The sequence below is a fragment of the Petaurus breviceps genome, unplaced genomic scaffold (assembly GCF_028583685.1).
Source record: "Petaurus breviceps papuanus isolate PSGF00001 unplaced genomic scaffold, PetGlider_PUasm1.0 90639, whole genome shotgun sequence".
NCBI lineage: Eukaryota > Metazoa > Chordata > Mammalia > Diprotodontia > Petauridae > Petaurus > Petaurus breviceps.
Genome location: NW_027187296.1, coordinates 2,098,262 through 2,114,316, shown reverse-complemented (window position 1 = coordinate 2,114,316; position 16,055 = coordinate 2,098,262). Strand labels below are relative to the sequence as shown.

The 16,055-nt window shown below is 39.3% G+C and overlaps 2 long non-coding RNA genes across 2 annotated transcripts in view; both read left to right on the top strand.

Annotated features, from left to right (window-relative positions):
* The window catches only part of LOC138143413 (uncharacterized), a 268,806-nt gene that overhangs the window by 32,678 nt on the left and 220,073 nt on the right, over nt 1-16,055 (top strand). The window lies entirely within an intron of this gene.
* On the top strand, nt 6,366-7,356 carry LOC138143414 (uncharacterized). Its single transcript, XR_011163697.1, has 2 exons — nt 6,366-6,642; nt 6,793-7,356. It is a non-coding gene; the product is annotated as an uncharacterized lncRNA (long non-coding RNA).

Sequence of the window (16,055 nt, the reverse complement as noted above, 5' to 3'; positions counted from 1 at the left end):
AAAGAAAGAAAGAAAGAAAGAAAGAAAGAAAGAAAGAAAGAAAGAAAGAAAGAAAGAAAGAAAGAAAGGAAGGAAGGAAGGAAGGAAGGAAAGAAGGAAGGAAGGAAGGAAAAGAAAGAAAAGAAGGAACGAAAGGAAAGAAAAGAAGGAAGGAAAGGAAAGAAAAGAAGGAAAGGAAGGAAGGAGGGAGGGAAGAAACAAGCATTTATTAATCAACTACCATGCTCAAAGCACTATACTAAGTGCTTTACAAATATTATCTCATTTAATCCTTACAATAACCATGGAAAATAGGTGCCATTATTATCCTCATTTTATACTTGAGGGAATTGAGGCAGAGAGAGAGAAAGTATCTGAGATAAGATTTGAACTCAAGTCTTCTTGTTTCCAGGCCCAGAAATCTATTCTGCCACCCTATTGCTGAATTTTCCCCCCTTTCTTTTTAAAAATGTCTTAGTTACATGAGATACTTAATACCTAGTTAAGAAAGGGGTGGGGTCATATTCAGAAATGAAGGTGCTGAAAAGTGCAGAAATAGAGACTCCTCCCTGTTCTTGTGCCCAGCTCTGGCTAAAGGCTGGGTCTGCACAAGGCAGTGCTATTGCTCCTTCCCATTTGGGTCCTAATGATAAATTGTGAGGAATTGTGGCTCCTATCATGAGGGATATTGTGAACTGCCATGCAGTGAGCTCCTCCCAGGCTCTATTGGCTAGTTGACATCAATGAGCTTTCACAAAGGGATGTTTACTGAGAAGATAAAGCAAGGACAAACATTACAGGAATGTTCCCCATACCAAGGATGCACACTACGCCCTGCATACACAAGTTTTCAGTTGAGAGTGGGTTCAATTTAAAGAAAAAAGACAATGGGGAACATGTTTAGGGAACATGTGGGTCTGTGAGGGTCACCTCACACCTGCTCCCTCTTCACCCTTCACAGAGTCCCCCCAACATTACTTCTTAGGTCATGCCAGTGTGAGTGGCATGTTCATCCCATGACCATACATGAATTCCATCTGGGTTTTATCAAGCAAGTAATCTGACTGCTGAACTGTCCTTGGACTCAGCTGTCTGCTGGTCTCTACCACTGACTGTGGTTACTGAGAGGTCTTTCTACCTTTTCAAGCTGGCAAGATCATTATCTGGTCATTTCTGTAGAAACTTACTCATCTAAGATGAGGAAAGAATAAAGACAAAAGGAATAGTAAGTACTCAGTGACAAATGTAGGCTTGTTGGGGGAGAAAAGCAGCCAGCTGTGCTCCCTCCTTCTCCCCAGCACCCAATGGTTATCAGTGGTTCTTACCTCACTTTACTGCCAGGCAGAAATGCATAAAAAAAGGATGAGGGAGGGGTATATGAATCCTTCTGTATGTGAGCTCCACTCTGGCTCTAATTCTCTTGAGTGATCAGTCTTTTTGAGTCTGAAGTCAATTGAAAGATTTTTTCCCCCCACAACATAGTAAGGACACCCAAGTCACCATGATAGAAACTGTTTTTCACACTTCCATGTGTTTGGATTTGCATGAGGCAGAGTATGTCTGTGCAGGCTTCGAGGACAGAGCCCTCATTGGCCAGTCCCCCCATCCCACCCCCATTACAAGAGTCAGGGCTCAAACCCTGCTCTCTTGATTCTAAGGCCTGTGTTGTTCTCACCCTACCTGCTGTCTGTTACACAAACGTTCTTACTAAATGAAGCTAGGCTCATAAGACTAGTTTTAAACTATTATTACCTTCTAGTAGATGGTTTCTACCACAGGCAATACTCATGCAAGGCAGTAACCATATCAGGATAACAACAAAACTGAATGTTCTCTCTCTAGTTGTAATGGGAATGCAAATTTGGAAGATCTTCCCTGCCCCTAGGCTAAAATGCACCTGAAGCCTGGGGAGGGAGGCTTGTTTTTCAGTAGATACTTCTTGATTGGCCAGTGAGTCAATAAGGTTGTTACATTCTCTGAGCCAGGAGAAGGCTATATAAGCCCTGATGTGTAGCTTTGTTTTGGGACTCACTTTGAGAAGTGTTCTGTGATTTGATCTGAATTATGGGAAGCCGTTGTTGAGAGTCCCCTGGCTTTGAAAAACCCAGATGTGGAAACCCAGATGTTGACTGGGTATGGATGTAATGGCTGGACAGTTTGGAAATCTGTCTACTTGATCTGTTTCTGTCTTGATAATTCTGCCTGTATGCTTTGAAGTTCGGGGTGCTGACCTTTTTCCCCTGAACAAGGTAAAGGATATATGTCTGACTGATTAAAGTAAGCTTGTTAACCCATTTTGAGTTGCTTTCCTTTAACAAAGCAGATCCAAGAACCTGTGGTAGCTGCAAACCCTGAGGACCCTTGGGGTGCTTGCTGCTACACTAGTGTGGTGTCCGACCCAGTTCTGGACCATTCATTCACTAGTGGAGATGGGAAGGGACGACTAGGCTTTCCTAGCAATGAGGAAACTGGAGTTTTAGTCCTGGTTCTATCTTCCTCAGCTGAGAAACCTTAGGAAAGTCACAAATGTCTTGGCTGTAGGTTCCCCCACCTATAAAATCCTCTAATGTCTTCCTTCATTCTAAAAGCTGATCACGCTCTTGGGCACAAAAACTGACATTTATAAAGAATTTTACAGTCCATATCTCAGATGTGATATTTGAGCTCACAACTTTGCTGTGGACTAGTGCTATAGCAATTTTCAAATGAAATTTTCAATTTTTCAAATGAAGAAATTAACACTCTAAGAGGTTAAGTGAGTTACCCATAGTCACATAGCTAGGGAGGTCAGATGTAGGATTCACACCCTTGTCTTCCTGACTCTAAGTCCCAAATCCTTTCTGTTCTAGGGATATGCAAATATACAGGATTGTCAACTTTCTCTACTTCATCAGCTTTTAGTGATATATCCCTGACAGCTTGGAGGCACAAGGCCCAAGTTTTCAGTCTTTTCTTGTGGCTAAAATATTTGTTTCCACAGCACTTGAAATATTCTCCCCAAACAGAGTAACCTTGACATAGATGGTCCTGTACTCAATGGTAAACATAGTTTACTGGCAAGACCCCATAGGACAATTTACTTAGCATGACCTTCAGGGGGGATGATAACACAGAAGATCAAACTTCTCCTTATCATCTCTAGCCTGCTTACTGCCGTTTAAAACTTGCTGGAAGATAACAGAATTTCCCTCTCTTGTAGTTGTTTTCCAGTGTCTTTGTATGGAAGCTGGGTGGCTCTAGCCTTGTGTACTCACAGAAAAATGTAAATACAGACTCATAGGATGTTAGGAGGGGTACTTAGGGATCACATAGTCCAAGTCTGTCATTTTACATATTGAGAAACTGAGGTTCAAAGAAGTTAAGTGACTTATCCAAAGGCATAATGCCCAAGTCTCTCGTTTGTAATAATATTTCACAGAACTATTTTTCAAGTCTGTAATTTCCAAGATTAATGAGGTCATTTTCTCTTCATTTTTATCTTGGATTTAATTAACAATTGATGTGGTTATTCTATTTAGTTTCAGTACAAGTCCATTTAGGGTTAAAGTCATTAGTGCTACCCTGGAAATAAATAGCCAACAAAATTGTTTCTGATGGGGTCAGAACTAGGAACATTGCTTTCGACTAGTAGACGTGAGCATATTATTTTAAGAAGAGATTAATATGAATTCACTGCTAAAACAGAGGCAAATAGTCATCTTTATATTTAGAAATATTTTTACAAAAAATATTTTTTTTAATTAGTGGTCTTTCAGCTCAGCAACTTAAATTTGATCCATGAGCTTATCTTAAAGTAAAGGATAATGGCATTTAGCAGTTGATCAAGGACTTGCAAAATGCTTCTTTGTATCTGAGGATTAATCATTTTCCAATGATAATTATAAATTTCAGGAAGAGGAGATCATGCTAAAAGTGACTCTGTTCATGATTAAGGAGAGTAAAGCACGTCTGCAGACATTTAATTTGCAGATAATCACCTTCCATTGATCAAGTATTCAGGCAAATATGTTCACTTGGAGACCAAGTTGTAGCTTCTAACTCGGTTTTGGGGTGGATTTTCAGCTGGAGAGCTGGGAAATCACATTCATACCAAGAGTTCCTTCTTATAAAATCCTCTAGTCAATGAGGAAGAGTGCTGTGGTGGTGAAGAAAAAGATGCCAGGGACAAAACTTGACAATTTATTACACATGAATTTGTGGAGAGTACAGGAGAGAGAAGAGTCAAGGAAAATTACACAGTTGTGAAACTGGACGACTGAGAGGATTGTGGTACCTCATCCAAGATGGGGAAGTTTGTAGGTGGGATGGAATTAAGGGCTAAGGAATGTAAAGCTGCCAAACATTAGAATTCTGAAGTAAAACCAACTGAAATCAATCATACTACACTATGACAATAATCTGCCTCCACGAAATTACAATTGCAGTGTAATTGGGGCACTATATCATGGCGTGGAGGTAAGTTTGGGGTCCTCAAAGCCTGTGCTAATAGAGCACAAATTTTGGCAGTTCTTCTTAAACAGGGAAGGTTTTAAGAGCGAGTGCAGCAATAGACTGAATTGACTTCTGAAATTTAGAGATGTTAAGGAAATTCAGATTGGCCTCTAGTAAGTAGTGAATTGTTTTCACCATGGCAAACTGTGAAACAAAACAAAATAGAAAATGGCCTTCATTCCTATGACACCCCTAGCACCCCCCCCAACCCCCCACCTGGTTCAGCAAGAGGTTGTGACTTAACTGTTGATATACAACTAATATGTGTCAGAGGCAGGACCTGAATGAAGTCAGATCTCCATAACTTTAAGACTGGCACTCTATCCATCATACCATACTGCCTCTCCAGACCAAGAATACATCAATGAGTTTAGGGTGGAGTTGTTAAATTTTGGGGGGAATTAAGGAAAGATTTTCAAGGTATCTGGAATATATTAAATGATTAGGGGAAAAAGAACCAGGGATGGAAAAGTCCTCTTACCTAAAAAAAAAAAAACTGATCAGGATGCTCTAAACACTACTGATCTATGTGTCTACTTTACGATGTCTATAAAATCCTTTAGAATGATTTATACTTATTGGGAGTATACTTATAAATATGAAAATAAAATAGCCCTTAATAAATAACATTCATGAGATCATATCTTTGAAGTCATATAATTGATCTGGTGTTTATTTTTTTTTAATATTTGATTTGGTATAAGAAAATTTCAAAGCATCAAAAATCTTTCCTCCAAAAAGCTACTTTTTTTTCTACAAATGCTAAAGCCATATATGATTTCTGTGATAGATATGATAGAAACTACTTCGGTTCATTGACACTTGTTAATATCAAGTAGGGTCTATCTCAGGGGTATGTATGCCCATAAACCATAGGGTTTTGCCCCCTACAATTTTCAGCACGGAGTCCACATGGAAGAAAGATGCCCTAGGAAGAAGGCAAAATCCTCTACTTGCCAGATATATCCAGACTATGCTGCATTCACATCTACCATCCTCCTCCATTCTCTCCTACCAGGACTATCTGAACCAGGGCCTCAAGTTCACATGTGGCCCTTTAAGTCCTCGGCTTTGGCCCTTTGAACAAATCCAAACTCCACAGAAGGAATTGTACTGTAAAACTTGGACTCAGTCAAAAGGCTGCACCCCAGGACCTAGAAGTTCACATGTGGCCTGGAGGTTGCAGGTTCCCCACCCCTGATCTGGACTAGGCCCTTGAGTCCCAGGGCTCTGATAGATGAGTTTTCATTTAATCTTGTTCAGAATTGTCACCATGTCACATCTGACCATGACACTACCCTTCCCTTCCAGCTCCTCTTTATATGTTGTCTTTTTCCGTGAGAATGAATGGAAGCTCTTGGAAGACAGAGATTATCTTTTTTTTTTTTTAATTTGAACAAATATCTTCAGTGCTTAGCACAGTGTGCACATGTGGAGGCAGCTGGGTGGCAGAGGGCAGAGACCCCTGGGCTTGGAATTAAGATAATGGGAGTTCAAATTAAGCCTTAGATACTTACCAACTGTATGACCCTGAACATGTCACTATCATTAGTTTGAGTTTCCTCAGCTGTAAGATGTGACTTACAACAGCATTTACCTAACAAGGTTGTTAGGAGATTCAAATGAGCTATTGTAAAGCCCTTGCCATAGTGTCTGGCATTGTAATGCCAAGCAAAGAAGTAGTTAACACCTTGTTTCAGCTATTTAATTAACACCTTGTTTCAGTTCAAGTTTCTTCTAAGACTCGCCCATGATTATATCAAGTCTTTGTTAAGAAACAGAACTTGTGAACCCGACAAATTGTGAACCCTAGAACTTGTGAACTCCTGTGGCTGATGCAACAGAAAGGGGAGGAGCTAATGACTATATATAAGGAGAAGTTGAAGCTGGGAGAGAGCAGAACTGAGAAGACCTGAGCAGAACTGAGCAGAACTTGAAAAGAGAACTCTTGTGGTGCCAGAGTTGAGAAGGAGAAGACTTGTGGTATCCCGGCACTGTGTTCTGTCTGTGTTGATTTTTGTTTGTGATACTTTGTGCAGAAGCCTGGGACCTTACTGGAAGCCCGGAAAGAGGATTTTCTGGTTGTATGTTTACAGAAGTCTTGGAGGACGGTTCTGGAGGTCCTGGGACTTTACTGATGATTTGTGCTGACCTCTTGGACCTTGTTTGTGGGTCTGTGTTGATTTCTATGTTGATGATTTGTGTTGAGTTCTCAGACCTTGTTGGTTTCTGAGTTGATTTCACAGGCAGATAGTGAATTGATGATGGTGCCGACAATGCGTATGAATATTATTGTGGTTCTGTTAAACTTTGTCTTCCCAGAAACAGGAACTATGAAGGAATTGAGGTGGACTGGACACTGTGAACTTCAATATGGAACAGGAACTGGATGAGTAACTGGACAAGGAGCTGAGAGCTGCCTACCTTTGACTCCAGGTGACAGTTGGGTAGATTCAGGCAGGATCAGGACCCATGGAAGAGGAACCATGGAATCTGAGAACTGGCCTTGAGTCAAGATGAAAAGACCTCTTCTTGAGTACTTAATGCTGACTGAGAAGATTATGATTTATTGTGACCTAGGGGTGGAGAACTTTGATTGAGTTAAGCACTTACTGAATGATATCTTTTGCTTAAAAATATGTGGCCACTTTGGTGAAAACTATGTGGCCACTTTAGTAATAAGTTGCTATGTTATAATATTGTGAAAGCTGTACTTTGGTTTGTCAATGTTTTGCTTTAATTTGCGGCTGAATAAATGGAGAGTTCACTATACTGTGCAATCAGAACCTTGAAGCTGTTCACAGCAGCAGACCTCCGGAAAGCTGCTTGTGCTTGGCTTTACAGGCATATAGTAGGTGCTTAATAAATGCTTCTTTCTTCCTTCCTTCCTTATACATAGTAAGATCTTAATAAATGTTTAATCATTCATATTTCTAGAAAACATTATTCTGATGGCATTAAGTCCTGGAATACCACAGAGGCTCCTAAATTGGATTCTCCAATACTCAAAATACTTTGACCTGACAAATCCACACAGGAAAAAACCAGGTAGATGAACGTCCATTGTCAAGATCATGACATGCAATTGGGTATCTTATAGAACTTGTCCATCAGTCTATCTCTCTCTCTTTTTTCTAAATATACATTATGTGCATATATGTATATCTACACACATACATGGCATATATATTATATGTGTGTATATATGTATATGTGTTTATGTATGTATGTGTATGTATATATATCTTGGATTTAGATTACAAATAGGTCATGAATATGAATAATAGTAATAATGATAATAGTATTTACTTCTTACTTTAAGTGTTACAAAGCACTTTTTATAAGTTATTTTCATTTGATCTGAAAAGGAAGAGAGAAGAAAGGATTGTATTTGTAAAATTCTTTTTTCTGTAATTTAATCTGTAAATTTTTTTTTCAAAAATCCTAAACTATTCCTTGAAACAAAAGCTTATTTTTCAAACATCAATGTTTTTTCTGGTGATGCCATGTGGCTGAGTCATAGAACATCACAATCTTCAAAGAATCACAATTGTGGGTAACCCAGAAGGCAATGAAGAAACATATGGTAGCTTTAAATAGACCATAGCATATTACCAATAACTCCATAAGTACAAGATGTGATATAAAAGATATTATCCTGAGATGGATGATCTGAAAATGAAATGGGCTGGTCCAGTAGCAAGAATGAGGAATAACAGATGGTCATCTTCAGTGTAGCACTTGTAGCCATATGATGTTAAAATACCTAGAGGAAGGCCTCCAGCTCATGGAGTAGATGGCCCATGGTAGATCCTCTCATTTATGGTAGGAAATGGACATGATTTGTACCGAATGCGGATGGGCTGTAATCTCTTATAGGAAATAAGACATACTAACAATTAAGAGATCCTTGATATAGGACTAGGGAAAGTAAAGTCCTACTCTACTCTGCCCTGGTCATACCATTTTCTGGAACAGTATTCAGTTCTAGCCATAACATTCCAAGAAAGATATCAATCAGCTGAAGAGGGACCAGAGGAACCCAACCAGGATGGTAAAAAGACTTGTGTTTATGACATATATGAATTGGATGAATATCCTGAGAATATTTTTCCTTGAGCAAAAATAAAAAAGACAAAGGGGGGTAGGGTATGATAAAACAGAAAATTGAGCTAGTACCAGTGGGTGAGAGTTGCAAAGAAGCAAATTTAGACTTGATCTAAAGGAAAATGTCATGATAATGAAAGCTAACTGAAAGTGAAACGGGCTGCCTTGGAGAAACAGTGGGTTCTCCTTCACTTGGAGGTCTTTAGAAATACACCAAATGGCTACTTATTTGGAAATGATGAAGAAAAGACACTTCCTCCCTTGTTTTAAATTTATTTTTAGTTTACAACATTCAGTTCCACAAGTTTTTGAGTTTCAAATTTTCTCCCCCTCCCACCCCAAGGTGGCATGCAATCCGATATAGGTTCTACATATACCTTCACATTAAACATATTTTCACAATAGTCAAGTTGTAAAAGAAGAATTATAATCAATGGAATAAACCATGAGAGAGAAGAAGCAAAACAAAACAAAAAAGAGAGGGCAAGTAGTTTGCTTCAATCTGCATTCAGACTCTGTAATTCTTTCTCTGGAAGTGGATAACCTTTTTCCAACATGAGTCTTTGGAGTTGGAAAAGATACTTTTTCTTAGGTAGGTATTGGACATGAGGGATTCTGAACTCTTTTCCAATAGAGAGACTCTATGATTCTGAATGTTGAAGCATAATAATTTTCCGGTAGCAGACTAATGATAGTACTACAATTCATGATATGTGTTCTCTACGTCTTTTTATACTATTTCCTGTTTATTGGATGTTTTTTGGGAGTCATCTTCATACATCTTTCAAGAATGAACCAAGGGACACATACTATGAAGCTTCCTCCAATCTCTTCCAATGTAACTGACCTTAGAGGCAGTTAGGTAGAGATGGAAGATAGTGTTGGGCTTGGAAGCAAGAAGACCTGAGTTCAAATCTTGCCTCAGATACTTAGTTAAATGACATGGGCAAGTCATTTGACATATCTATGACATTGGTCCAGCAAAGGAACTGGATTCCTTGATATCTTCTGGGGTTCTTTCTTGTTCCAAATTTGTGATATTATGGTCTTTTTCTCCATAAAAAAAATTTGATAAGTATTTTGTACTTCTCCTTTAAACGTTTCATGATGTATTTATTATAGTGTAACCTCTCCTTCCTTACAGTAGTTATTTGTGATCACATCTTAACTCATTTAATAAATTGTAAACTCCCTGAGGATAGGAGGAACTGAACCTTATTTATCTTTGCATCTCTTTCAATATAAAGCATGGAGCTTTACATGAGGAGAAACAATACTTTTCACAGAGCAATGTAGGGAAGTCATAAGAAACGGAAGGTGATGGGGAGGGGGTGGTGCTGAGCCCAGGTAATGCTCCTTATCACTGAGGGATAAGGGGAGTCTTGAGCAAACAAACCATCCTTTTGAGGCTGGTACACTTCACAGAATCCATTTAATTTGTAGAATTCCCATATTTCCCAAAGTCCTGCTTGGCTAAATGGTCTGATGTTTTCTTAACATTCTATACCAATGATGTTATTGACTGGCTGATTTCCTGGTAAAGGACCCTGATGAAGACTTGGTGAATATCTCTACTGTTCCTGTTCTCCCCCTTGATACTTCACCTGGGTTCCTCTCCACTGCCATTTTCTACTAACTCCTAGGCATGACCCAGAAATCCCTTGTCAATCTATCCTGTTCAGGTCTGGTCCTGTCTAACCCAACAGCAGGCAGAAGCACTTTCAGGCTGGGAAAAAAATTGAGTGAGGTAGAAGGAGTAAGATGAACCACTAGTAAACTTTGTGGAGCAAAGTAAGTTCATTCAAAAACACAAATAAAAAATGGATGCACAAAATAGCAACCCAAATCTGTATTATGCTTAAAAAAAATGAACTAGGTAGAACAGAAGAAAAATAAACTGTTATTTGTGTGCTCACAACAGTGAATGTCTTTTCAAAAGGGGGCTATATAATAACCCAGCTATTTCCATGTCTCATTGAGGGGCCAGTCACAGTGCTTTGTTGTTTGAGTACAACAAAATCTGTGGAACAAATAATTTTGCCCAGTAGAGTCCTTGGCAGTCCAGAGAGCTTTCTCTGCTGCCTATCACAGAATTGTCTCTAAGAAAGGGACTGATTGAAGGCTATTTGCATTGCAGGTAGGGAGGAAAAGATAGTTTGGGTGAGCTCTTCATAGATTTTACTTTTGCTATTCTGTGGCAAAAAAAGTGTTTCTTCATGTCTTCTTATTTTTATTATCTCAGACATTCTTTTCGCTCCCATTGAGGGGAGAAAACAAAGGGGTTCAATTTTCCAAACAGTCTCAATACACCAAAATATCTAAGGGCACCTGAAGGAATGAAGGCATGAGAGCAGTATGGGTAGTAGCACTTGGGGTACCTCTCCATATGTGCCTTCAGAAAAAAGGTTCAAGGCACTATACTGTTTAGCACCCACTCAGAAACCTAGCTTGCAACATCCCATCTGTGTGTTTCTTTTGACCAGTCAGCCAGCTGATAGGTAAGTTCAAAGCAAAAGATATTTGATCAAACAATGTAGTCAACAATAACTCAACAAGCATTTTTTTAAAGGCTTACTGTGTTCTAGGCATAGTTCTTATTACTGGGGTTACAAAAAAAGGAGAAAAGAGTCATTGCCTTTAAGGAATTCACAACCTAATGGGGGAGACGACATGCAAATGACAATGTACAAATAAGCAAATAAAATAAAATGAAAATATTTCTCCATACATTCTTTCACACAGTGGGAAGGTCTATAGATGTAGAGAACACATGTGTGGCCAGGAAACATTCATAAAGAGGCAGATACCAGGAAGTCAGGGACCATTAGGTAGCTCAGTAGTTAGAGTGACAAGCCTGGAGTCAGGAATACTCATCTTCCTGAGTTCAAATCTGGTCTCAGACACTAGCTGTGTGACCCTGGACAAGTCATTTAACTCTGACTCAATTTCCTTATCTGTAAAATGAACTGGAGAAAGATATGGCAAACCACTCCAGCATCTTTGTAAAGAAAACCCCAAGTGGGGTCATGGAAAGTCAGACATGACTGAAACAAGTGAAAAGCAACAAACTGGGAAGCCATGTGGTCAGGGCACACATATGAATAACTCCAACATGACAACTATTACCTCAAACCCTTGGAGATGTGCTAACCTCCTCTGGTGATATTATCAGCTGTTCTGGGCTCTCTGCTAGGCTTCGACTCTTCACGGCCATTTGCCTAGCTTTGGAATGCCATCTAATAATTTAGATAGATAAATCTCCTTTAATCTTTCATGAGGTTATGAGCCACTATACCTTACTTGAGGAAAGCTTACAAAAGGCAGTAGGAATATACTTATGCTAATAATACCTGTTATCTTGCCTATTTCTGAGTCTGATGCTAATTCAAAATCCATGGTCTCAGACAACCATCCAACTTAGGGTTAGAAAATTCCTTGTAATGCTATTTTATCCCTGTTGGGGATCTTATGACCTCAAAATTCATTTCCATGACTTTACTCCCCACCCCAGCCTCCCAAGGAAAACAAGATATACAAGAGCTATGAGGAGACTGGCAACAAAACCTACCTGGCCGCCAAGGTTTTCTTTTAGGGGGTAGGGGTTCCCCTGATTGACATGTAAATGAAATTGAACAAGACCAAAAGCTAAGGGAAGAAATCAGAAACTACATGAAGAATCAAAGACATCTTTAGGGTATGCCTGGCATCTCTCTGCTCTAGATTTGCCTTTCAGGTTTCAAAACGCTTTTCCTTCATTAGCTCACCAGGATGGAGTTGGGCGACGACTTTTATTTTATCTGGGTTCTCAGGGAAATGTGATTTAATCAAAAACTGAGAAAATATTAGTACTGGAAAGGAGCTGTAATGATCCTTCTAGTCCAGAACCCCTCATTTTGCAGACTGGGAGTCATAATGGTGTGCCTAAGATTGTGCCTGGAGGTCGTCTTTCAGTCGCGGTTTTCTCAATTGTAGAATTGGAGAGGAAGAGTAGTACCTGTCCTGCTGTATCAGCAATGCCATATTCACAATGCCTATAGAGATTACAAATATGCTGATATAATTATCCATTACAAAATACGTCATGTTTGCCATATGAGGAAATAAACTAGAAAATTTATTAAGATACCAAAAGACTGAGTCCCAAAACCAGAAAGTGAAAGCCATCAGAGTAGTTATGATATTGGCACAGGTAGATAAAGTAGAAAGCACCCACATTTTCAAGCCTTTAAAACAGAACAGGCTACCTCAGGCAAAGGTCCTCCTCTCCCCACACACAGCAACCACCTAGCGTCCTGGAAGCGCGCTCCCAGCAGCTCCGGCCCCTGGCAGTCCTCAGCAGGAGTCCTTAGCAGAAAGTCCTTAGCAGCCCTAACTCAAAAAGGGCTTCGCGCTGCCACTGCCTCTGCTGCTGCCGCCGTCACCACCACCGCCAGCCACCGCAGGAACGCTAGCTTGGCTTCCGCTTCCTCTTGCTCCGCCCCTTCCTGCTACATCAGCAAGTCCAACGGGGCATGGAAGATCTTTAAATCCCATAACCCTTACACCTGCTTACCCCACGGTGGTATGAGGATCAGATAATGAGGGGACTTTGTAAAATGTAGAGTTACCCTAATGGGAGACACTCATGAAGAGTAGATGGGGAAGTTCTGTATTCTATTCACATTTAGGAAATTTACTCACATTTCAGTTTTAAAATAATTTTTTTTTTCTAAAGCAATTGGGGTTAAGTAACTTGCTCAAGGTTACACAGCCAGGTGTTTCTGGGTGGGTGCTAAGTATCTGAACCCAGACTCGATCCCAGGTCATCCCAACTCTGGGGCTGGTACTCTTACTCGCTGTGCTACCTGGCCGCCCCAGTTTTAAAATAATCTTACATTAGAGTTGTTGTTTTTTTTATTTAATTCAAAGATGTTTAAAATAAGAGCATAGAGAGCATTAATAATCTTGAACTGATTAAATAGGAAGTTGTAAGGCCTCATGATCCTAAATGATTACAAGGCATTATAGAAATACAGAAATGCCTTTTAAAAACACTGTTATACAAATACACGGCCTGATGGTTAAAAACAATGGTTTTTACTTTTATTGATGCATTTTGCTTATACACCACAGTTTTATAGCACCTCCTCCCCTTCACCTTGAACCTACTTTAGTAACAAAGAAAAGCAGTTCAGCAAAACCAACTACTTTAGAGATGGCCAGGGACAGTGTATGCAAAATTCCATTTCCCTAGTTACCAACTTCTCTACCAAGGGGAATGAAATGTAAAACAATGTGATTTTTTTTTTTTAATGATAAAAAGTTAAAATAACGAAATACAAAATGTGACTCTATATAGAGATGTGAGAACATTTAGTGGCTGTAAGATCTTTTTTTTAAAATATACACTCAATACCAAATAATGGTTGAGCCAATAAGATCTATTATAATGCAATGGTTTGCAATTTTGCACTCCTCAGACTGTTGGCTTTGGGAGTTCCTGGTAACATATATTTGAAGCTGAAAAGGGCCTTAAAGGTCTCCCTCCTTCTACAGATGAAGAAACGGAAAGGCCTACAGTAAATGGCATTACCCAAGTTCTTTCCTAAGATCACATATTTGTAAGAACAGGGGCTTGGTATTTAAGCCCATGTCCTTTGAGTCCAGAGGAATTACCCAGGTGAGCCAAGGTCAAATAAATATAGAAGAATAGGTTTAGGATTTGAGCCTAAGTCCTCTGATTCTAAAATTCTTTAGATCCAAAATTGTTTCCACTATCCAATGCTCATATACGTTGAATAATTATTAGAATTCTGGTATACTACCTATTGAACAGTATCAAGATAATCCTTTGTGAGTGATCTGTGGTTCAGTTTGCCATTTTCAAACAAAATGCTGGTTGATTCAAGCTTTTAAATGAAATGACTTTTGATAATTTCAAAAGAAGTTTAATTACTGTGGAGAACAGGTCTTAGAGATGTATAATTGCAGTGAATGAGGTCCAAAGTTCATAGAACCTCTGGTTATGATATGGTTATAATTACAATGCTGATAGAAAGTTTTATAAGATTTTGTATTGAGCAGAGAAATCCTTAGGCAAATGGGATCTAACTCAAGTAGATATAACAATAACAAAACTGATTTACTGAGCTTGAGGGTTTCCCAAGGCTTTCCTTTCTTTGCTCTTACCCTTCGAGGTAGGTAACACCCTGATTGCTGAAAGCCTATTTATCTTCCATTATTTGGCTCATTCTTGAGTAAGTACACTAGCACACTTATGTAAATGTTTATTTTCAACAACAACACTGTCATATTTAATATAAACAGGGGTCACATTGTGGATTAGTTTGAAAATACTCTGGGTATGAATTGCCTTAGGTGCCCCCTGGTTAGCCTGTTTTTACCTCACAAAGAAAATTCTCTTCTAATTAATATTTTTTTAAAGGTTCTTAGGATTTGGGGGAAGGTTGACTGACTGTGTTAAATGGGAAGGAGGGCCTGAAAACCACTAGGTGGTAAGTAGGCGAGTTGGGGTGGGAGGTGGGGAGGGGGAGGAGGAATTGTATAACTCAGGCTTTAGTAACTTTCCACATCAGTGAAATGTTCTTAATTAAAACTAACTAAATTGATGGGGTTTCTAGTCTAAGAACTTCACAGAAAGGACTATACCTTCCCAAATTTATGTTACCCTGCTTCTACACAGAGTTGAGTCTTATGCGCTTGATGGCTTTTTTCCTGTGGGACAGGGTCACTGACAGATTTTCTCCAATGAATTTAAAGTAATTTCTTTGGGAATTTACCATTGTCACTATATATAGATGAAGGTCCTGTCTACAAAATAAAATCAGTGAAATCTCTAGAAACAGTATTCAAATTCAATATTCAAGGTATAAAGTGATCAGGCAATTGAGACCCCCCCCAACACACACACACACACACACACACACACACACACACACACACACACATACACCCCCACCCCATGCCATTTTGGCTTGGTTTTTCTGGATAAGACCTTTTGCAGACTCGGTTTCTGAGAACACCTATATGTTTGTTTATAGACAAGAGGGCCCATGTGGATAAATATTAGTGGTTTTGTCATAGAAAATATGATTAAACTTGATTGAGGATATTTATCTTAATTTCCTACCTGTCCATTCCCCTTTGCTAGAGCATCACCCCTGTCCCTCCTCTCACTGTGTATACCCCAAGGTGACTTCTCAGTTGCTCCTGTCTTTTCTATGTCCTTTCTCATCAGCAATGGTGGCTTCAGCTATCATCTCTATGCAGGAGATTTCTTTCAAATCTACATATTCAGTCCTACTCTAGTGCCCCCCAGGCCCACCTCACAAACTGTTTATTCTACATCTATAATGCCTTTCACAGTCTCTCCCAGTTTACATTTCCAGGCTCTTCACATGCTCTATGGAACAGTTAAGTTTGCTTGGTGGTCCTCAGAATAATGTTTCAGGTCTTTGTACAGAGTAGCAGCTGTTTTT